Here is a 9,654-nt window from a genome sequence, read left to right on the forward strand (position 1 = left end):
AAGATACTTCCATCCTACTCTAAAGCATTCAATGTGTTAGTTGCTGGTTGCCTCTCAACAGCTTTACCTAAACCACAAAACACTAGTACTTTCCTCAAGGGAATAAAGAAACTAAAGTGTTAAAAGGAACCAATATAGAATGACTTGAAGGATAGTTCCAAGCTACTATTATGTAGGCAGATCATCAAGAGATACTATGCATTGTTTGTTCTTTCCACAAACATTTTAGTAAAATATTCAGGGGAAACTTCATATCTTTAACCCAATTTAATTCCTGAAAAGGCATGGGCCTGAACACTTACAAAGTAAAGTGTCGGCATCCATTTGAGAGAAATCAGTCTGAGTTTTATTTCCTCTAATTGAAAATGTTCTCCAGAAATAAAAACTGATAATGAAACTTCCCAGTATCATTATTTTCCATTTACGTGTCTTTCCCCATTTACTACACTCACCATTTGTTCATGTAATGGTCTTAACTTGGATTGTGCCTTACTAGATAGGAGTTTTGGGCTTGAACAGCTACCCATGCACAGAGCCAGGAAAAGGATAGTACTTGGATCTTCTCTTTCTTGCATTCTCAGCAAAAAAGATGAGGGCTTCACAGGCACAGTAAAATGGGGGAAATTACTATTAGGTAGTGCAGAAATATTTAGTTTTAATTTATCTGCAAGATGTGATGTTATTTTCCAGTCCAATGTTTCTCTCAGAATATATCCAACCAAATTCAAAGTAAATGAATTAGTGTACTGAGTAGTATAGTCATTGTCATGGACATGCAAGTATTAGGCACAGGCAAGAAATTCTCCAGAGAGAATAAACACATGAGTTTATGTTTCTTAGTGAAATAAATATGTAAATTTGTGAATCATTCCCTTTCTGACCTATCATGCTGCTAATAACTTTTAAAGACCATATTTTGTTATTAGTTAACCATAAAGTCCTTGCTTAGCATCTGGAAATCCATCTTAAGTGCCAGCCACCATTTTAAGGAAAAAGTTTTTCTTTCCCGCCCAACGTTTTTTCTGAGAAAGGCTCACCACTTCCCTATACCAACCCAAAGGACCCCATTAGGGCCCAACCAGCTCTGATTCCTGACCCTGCCCTATAAAAGTCCCATAACCCAAGCATGCTTCACTTCTATCTCCAACAGAGAGATGGCCTTTATTTGTCATCTGTAACAAACTCTCATATGTATCTCTGCTTGGTCTCCATCTTTCATTTCTCACTTACCCATCTCTCATTCCTAGCTTTCCTTTCATTAACTATTTACATCTTGTAGAAATATAAATGGTTGTATTTTCTGACAAAATTCCTTGATGTACTGTTTTAGCTTTTTTGCCACTGTGACCAAAAGACCTGACAATAACAATTAGAGGAGAAAGAGTATATTTGGGGTCTGCAGTTTCACAGGTCTTAGTACAAAAACTTCAGACTCCATTCCTTGGCTCATAAGGTGAGGCAGCATATCATGGTAAAAGAATGTGGTGAAGTAAAGTGGATTCAGACATGGTCACCATGAAGCACAGAGGTAAAACTCACCTCACCCAATAGATATCCCAAAGGCATGCTGCGAAGATCCACCTCCTTCATCCACACTCACCAGACTACAGTTACCACTCAGTTAATCCCTACAAGAGGGTTAATTCACAGTTTGGGTCAAGGCATTCATAATCCAATCATTTCACCTTTAAACTTTCTTGCATTGTCTCACACATGATATTTTGGGAAACACCTCACATTAAACCATAGCACCCCACACTGGCCCCTCAAAGCTCATATGTATGTCACAATACAAAATATGTTTAGTCAGTTTTCAAGAGTCCTCATAATCTTAATGGTACTAAGATTGTCCAAAAGTCTAATTCCAAAGACTCATCTAAAATTCAAGGCAAACTCTCATTATGAGCTCCTATAAAAATCAAAAGCAATTTATATACATCCAATATATAAATGCAGAGTACACATTTCCATTCCATAAAGGAGAAATAGGGGTATATAAAAAAGGGATGAGAACAAATTAAGACCAAAATCCAGCTGGGTGAACAAGTCCTGTAGTTCCACATCTGGCATCTGGAGCACCCTGGTATTCTCTCCTAATGGGATTGTGCACCTCTGCCCCTACAGCCTTGCCAGTTTCATCACACATGACCTTTCTGCTTGTCTTTTCTCAGTTCCTGCAGCTTTACTGGGCAGACTATCCACAATACTGACATTTCTTAATCTTGAGGGTCTCCACCATAATTTTGTCTTCTTTCTCATCTCCATGCATTGCTTTCTCAGGGTCTGCTTGTAGGGACTCTGACCCTAGAGTACTTTTCCTGGCTTCCCAAACCTTTCTTTGAAAACTTGGTGGAAGCCTCCATGACCCCTATCTCCAGTTCCTTCAGAACCAGCACCATGTAGTTGCTCACCAGGTCTACTGACATCTCAAGCAGTTCCCAAGACTCCAGATGCCATGACTGTAGTAATTACTGAGTGTCTGGGTGACTAAGTACGGTGAAATAACTTCATAGTCCTGCCCTGTGCAAGCAGGGTACCCCACTATTCTCTTCTCAAAGGAATTTTTGGGCTGGGGATTTAGCTCATTTGGTAGAGTGCTTGACTTGCATGCACAAAGCCCTGGGTTCAATCCCCAGCACCACACACACACACACACACACACACACAAAGGGAATTTTTAGTTTTGCCCCCTTAAGTGTGAGATGAGTGAGGGCTTATATATTTCTGAGATGCCCCAACCACCTTTCTTATTGTCTCTGGGCAAAATTTTTAGCATTTCTTTAAATGGAAGTAATGTCTTTAACAATGGCAACTTCCTTAGCCCAAGTATACTCCTACCATTCAAGTCCAAGTTTTTCATATCTTTCTGCTCTGTTTTCTACTCTTGAATATCACAATAAACTTGGCTAAAAGCTGCAAGCAATACTCTTGCCACCACCCGAATACTATATTACTTAGTAATTTCTTCCACCAAGTTTTAGAAGTCCATCACTTTTAAAATCAACCTCATAGAAAATCTCAAGACGGTGGCAAAATGCAGGATGTGACACAAATGGCTTCTAGTCCAATTCCAATCATGTCCTCCTCCTCTTCTGAGAGCTCATGAGTTCTATATTTACTAGGCACAGTCATATTAGCATTCTGGTCTTCTAAGCCCCCACCAGATTCACTCATTAAGCTCCATTTACAACAAAAACTAAAAATTTACCAGCTTGCATCACTAAACTTTCCAAAATTTCTCCCCACAAATTCCAAAAGGTTCCAAAAGCTTTGAATTACTTAGTCAGGTTAGTCACAGTAACAATCTTACTTTTTGGTACCAATTTTTATTTTAGTCAGCTTTTCTGCTGCTGTGACCCAAAGACTTAACAATTAGAGGAAGTAAAGTTTATTTTGGGTCTTATGGTTTCAAAGGTCTCAGTCCATAGTCTGCACACTCCATACCTCAGGATTTGAGGAGAGACAGAATATTATGGCAGAAAAATGTGATGGAGGAAAGTGGCTTCAGAAATGTTCACAATGAAACAAAGAGACTAAGTTCAGCTCATTTAATATATATCCCAAAAACATGCCCCCAGCCACCCACCTCTTTCAGCCACACAAAACCTTCCTACAGTTACCACTTAATTTATCCATGTTAAGGGATTCATTCACAGACTGGGTTAAGATTCTTAAACCCAATCTTTTCATCTCTAAACCTTCTTGCATTGCCTCACATGTGAATGTTTGGGAAACATCCCACACTAAACTGTAAAATATAAAGAATCATTTACATTGACAAAATTAATTGACATATGCTAATCTTTATTTTCCCATATTTTTATTGGTGCATTAGAATCAGACATAATAGCAGTATTCATTGTTACATATTCATAGATGCACACTATATAACAGTATAATTTGGTCAATATCCGTTCCCCATTATTTTCCCTTTCCTTCTCTTCCTCCCTCCCCAAGGTACCTATCCTCTTTTGTATTGGTCTCACTTCTGTTTTCACAAGACCCTACCCTCATTTTTATTCCCATTTCCTTTCTAAATATTGCATTGACTTGTTGACTTTGGTTTACTTTGCTTAACACAATGTTCTCTAGATCCATCCATTTTCTTGCAAATGATATAATTTTATTCTTCTTTATAACTGAATAAAACTCCATTGTATGTATAAATTACATTTTTTTTATTCATTCATCATTGATAGACACCTGTGCTGGCTCATATTTTGGCTATGGTGATTTGTTCAGTTATAAACATTGATATGGTGGTGTCATGTATAGTATGATAATTTTAGTACTCTGGGATAATTATCAAGGAGTAGTATAGCTGGATCACACGGTAGTTCCATTCCTAGTCTCTTCAGGAACCACCATACTGATTTCCATACTGATACTAATTTACAATCCTATCAACAGTATAAAAGTGTTCCTTTTCCTCACATCTACTCCATAATTTATTGGTGCTTGTAATTTTGATGTCTGCCATTCCAACTGAACTGAGTTGACATCTCAGTGGGGTTTTGATTTGCATTTCCTAATTGCTAAAGCTACTGGACATTTTTTTTCATATAATTGTTGGCCATTTGCATTTCTTCCTTGAGAAATTTCTGTTTAGTTCATTTGTTCATTTATTGATTGAGTTACTTCATTTTATGTTTTTAAAATTTTTGGTACTAATTTTTTTAAATTCTTTATATTTTCTATATATTAATACTCTGTCTGAAGATGTTATAGTTTGATATGAAGTGTCACCCAAAAACTGTTATGTTAGAAAATATAAAGTTTAGAAAAAAAAGTTTAGAGGTAAAATAATTGGGTTAAGAAGAATCTTAACCTAATCATTACATTTATTAATCCACTTGAACATATTAACTGGGTGGTAACTGTAGACAGGTAAGGTGTAGCTAGAGGAGGTGGCCATTGTGGACATGCCTTTGTGGTTTTTTATTTTGTCCCTGTTGAAGGAAAACTCTATCTGCTGAGCTGCTTACCTCTATCGCATCCTTCTGCCATGATTCTCTGCCTCACCTTGGTTCCAGAGCAGTAGAGTTGTTTATCAGAACTAAGATCTCTGAAACTATGAGCACCAAATAAACTTCTTCCCCCAAAAAATTGTCCTTGTTGGGTCTTTTGTTCACAGTGGTGAAAAATCAGACTAAAACAGGAGAATAGCTAGCAAAGACCTTCTCCCATTCTGTACATTGTCTCTTCTTATTCTTGTTTACTTTTCAATGTAGAGACTTTTTAATTTGATGTCATCCCATTTATTAATACTTGGAATTATTGACTTAGCTTTAGAAGTCCTATTGAGGAAGTCTGATTGTATCTATATGTTGACCCTATATATTCTTATAGGAGTTGAAATTTCTGGTCTAAATCTTAGGTCTTTGATCCATTTTCTTGATTTTGGGGCAAGAGTAGGGATAGGGATCTAATCATGTTCTTTTACATTTGGATAACCAGTTGCCCACGTACCATTTGTAGAAAAGGCCGGCTTTTTTCCAATGTATGCTTTTGGTGTGTGTCAAGGATCATGTGATTGTATCTATGTGGGTTTGTCTCTGTGTCATCTGTTTTATTCCATTGATCTCCATGTCTGTTTTTTCCAGTACCATGTAGCTTTTGTTACTCGAGTTCTATAGAATAATTTTAAGACAGGCATTCCTATGTCTCCATCATCACTTAGAATTTCTTTGTATATTCTGGGTCTTTTGTTCTTTCAAATGAATTGTAGGACTCTTTTGTTCTAGATCTGTGAAGAATATCATTGGATTTATGGTGTAGATTTCATTGAATCTGTATAATGCTTTTGGAAATATGCTCATTTTAACATATTAATTCTGCCTATTCATGAGAATGAAAGTTCTTTCCGCCTTCTAGTGTCGTCTTCAGTTTCTTTTGCAGTGTTCTATAATTTTCATCTTAGAGGTCCCTCACTTCCTTAATTATACTTTTCCTATGGTTTTATTTATTTGTTTCTTTGTTATTTTTTGATACTATTATGACTGGAATTATTTTCCTGGTTTATTTCTCAGCAGATTAATTGCTGGTATATAGGAAAGGTATTGATTTTTGTATATTGATATTGTATCCTGCTACATTGCTGAATTTGTTTATTAGCTTAAGCAGTCTTTTGCTGGAGCTTTCTGTACCTTCTAAGTATAGAATTGTATTATCAGTAGTGATGAATTGCCTTCTCCCTTTCCTAGTTTTATCTCTTTTATTTCCATCTCTTGCCTAGTTTCTCCACTAATATTTTTTAATACTACATTGAATAGGAATGTTGATAGTGGAGTACCTTGTCTCGCTCAACATTTTAAAGGAAATGTTTACAGCTTTTCCTCATTCACTATGATGTTGGTTTCATGTTTGTAATATATAGTCATTATGATGTTGAGGTAAATTCTTTCTATTCATAGTTTCTTCAAGTTTTTTTTTTCCATGAATTGGTGTTGAACTTTGCAAAAACTTTCTCTACATTTATTGAAATGACTATGTGATTTTTGCCCTTAATTCTATTTATGGAATGAGTTAAGTATACTAATATTTGTTATAAAAGTAATTATAATTAGTGTTATTTGTTTTTGTTGATAAAATAACTTTCCCTTACCTATATTATGCAAATATTTGTTATTAAGTAAATGACTGATTCTGATTGTTTTTGTCTTATTCATAACAATGTCATTAATATCATTGAAAAAATAAAGGGTTTTTTCAACAAAATAAATAAAACACAATACTTTAATGAATTTTGGTGGGTCTTTGGATGGAATTAAATAAGGAGTTCTATACATATATGGCATGTTGGTTGTGCAAAATTGACCTGTTTAATAAAAGATAAGGTGTTCAAAATACTGATTATAGACAAAGAGAAAGAAAAAAAGGAAAGGGTGTGGTATAATAGTGAGGGGTCAGAAAGAGAAGGAAAGAACACCCAACCACTATGGTGGAATTCTGGGACACCAGAGAGCCTGTAAATATTGTCTATGAATGAGAAGGTCTCTGTGGCAGAAGTTCCTGAGATTTTCTTTTTTGCACCAATATATAATGTTCAGTCTTAAGTATGTACTCTATCATTATGCAATTCTCCTTTATTTATCTACTCCTTTAACAGAAATCATAAATATAGAGTAATCTTATGCTGGTGATGCTCAGGGGAATGGAACTGCTTTCCCCAGATCTAGGGATATACATACATAGAGGAGAAAAGATCCATAACTGAGAGAAAAGATATAAATGAGAACAGAAGGGAAAAGAAATCTGGGTGTGAGTATACATGTCAATGGAAGCCCCAAGATTAAACAAATATCTAAAAGGATAGTGCAATCCTCACAGTACTTGAGATAGGGACTTTAGATATCTTTATTCTCTAATTTTTCTATTGGTTCTTATTATTAGTGGGAAATATCCAATAATCTATATTACTTTTATGATAATAACAATTATCATAACAATTTAGAAATTGCCTATGTATTAAAACACTTGATCAATGTAAAATCTATGCTATGCAATAGATTGTAATAGTTGTCATCATACTTATATTCAGTTAATAACATAATAACAAAAATCACCAATGGGAAAAATCCCTATATGAAATCTTGTATCTTATTTACAAACTGCACATTATTTTTTGAAAAAGATTGAAGAAAACAGCAGAAATGGAATTAAGTGGATAAATATGGATAGAGGCATTATTAGAGAATTTTTAATGCCTTCCTGAATTTTCATGTTTTTCTATAGAATGGATGTATTTTTGCTGTTAATAGAAAAGCATCACTAAAAAACTAAATTTTTCAGTACATTCTTATCTCATACCAAAGTCCATATTTGTTACTGTTATTATCATGTGCTACTTTATTATTAAAGAAAAAGCAGAGGAGTTAATTTTAGGTTGGAAAGAAAGAAGCCTTTCATTTATCAAGCATAGTAAAAGCAAGAGTAGGGCTGGGGAAATGTCAACAAGGAAAATGAAATACTGAAATATTGCAAAGTAATGGAAATTTTGCCAAACCACTACTGGTATTACAGTGTGCAACAATCTGTAAAAGCTGATTCATTTTTAAATGTTTCTAATTTGCTCTATTGGGCACTTCCTTTAAATGGGAAATCAACTTGAATTTTAAAATTGAAGTCAATGAAAAACTAGATTCATTTCATGCAGTTCAGCTCTAGAGCCAGTTTCTCTGACTCACATTGACTCCATAAATATGTATTATTAATACTTTATTCTTAATGCAATAGAATTTGTTATAGTAAACTTATTAAAGCTCAGGTTGGCAAAACTGTTTCTATTATCTACCTAAATCCTACAGTGAGAAATAACTTCACTTTTCATTTATTTTACATTAAAAGTGGAGAAGTATGTCTTCTATCCAATTTTCAAGGTTCTTTGCTGGAGGGGTAATGCTTTTGTTTTCCAATCACTGCTTTTTTCAACTGGTGGGTACTAGAAACAGAAAACATGCAAACTTGAAATTGACATGCTTTGCAGAATCTGAGACGGAATGTTTCTCTGCCTATCAGTTCAGGCAGAACATATAATTATTTTCACATCTCACAGGAGTAGTCCTTTCAGCATTAGATTTTCTTAATGCTCTGAGTCGGCAATGACAGAGAGAAAAAGAAGAAGGAAAAAACACATTTGGGGACTGTCATTTGCAGTCACTTCTTTGAAACTAATTTTGGAATGACTTTTAAATTCCACAAAACATTTATCAGGCAATTCTCTTGATGTAGAAAACAGCTATTTCTCAGTTAAATTTGCCAGAAAGTTTTCCCAACTCTTTGTCTTATTTTTGACAGGCTATTTTCAGGAATGTCATCACTGTTGGGAAGGTAAAAATGTGGCTGTAGTCCTAGGAAGACTTTTGCTAATGCATTCTCCTTGTGCAATTCTACAACATCACAGGGTATTTAGTTGCTGACTATGACATAGGGACTTGCCTGGATAAAGATCACAATGATTGTATCTTTATAACTCAATTTGTAAACTGGGAAATTACTAATATTTGGATTTCATGAACATTATTTTCTGTGCTCGCAACACAGTTCATGGTTAGGTCCTATATGTAATTCAGTTTAAAATAAAATGTCTTTTTAACATAAGTCAGAGCAGTTAATCATAGAACAACTACACCAAGGTGTTAGGATATATAATGAAACAGATAAATTAAATGGGGTGCTTGTAAAACCATAGTGTGATCACACTTCTGTCACTAATCCATTCACCTAACACTTTCTGCAAATTAAAAAATATATATTATAGTTCACATAGTGAGAAAATAGCAAGTTTCTTTTTCATCCTAAAGGAAAATGCATATTAAAGAAGCTCTAGAAATATAAAATAGAATTATACTGATAATCATGTAAACTCTTAATATTCTCTGTTCTTAAAACTTTCAGTAGATTTACACAGATGTTAAACAATGAATGAATCAGACTGATAAAACTCTTCTTGGCATAACTCTTAAGAATGAACACCAAAATCTTATTTTGAAATAAATTCTGTCACTTTTGAGAGCTACTGAATATTAAGCTAAATAGTAATTATTCTTGAAAATTGTCAGGGGTTGAATTAGAAATAATCACAAAGGATAACAAATTTGTTGTTTGAAAACAAAATCTTTCTATGCTGCTTTTACTTAGATTAGAAAACCGAAT

This window comes from Marmota flaviventris, chromosome 13 (assembly GCF_047511675.1).
Source record: "Marmota flaviventris isolate mMarFla1 chromosome 13, mMarFla1.hap1, whole genome shotgun sequence".
NCBI classification, from domain to species: domain Eukaryota; kingdom Metazoa; phylum Chordata; class Mammalia; order Rodentia; family Sciuridae; genus Marmota; species Marmota flaviventris.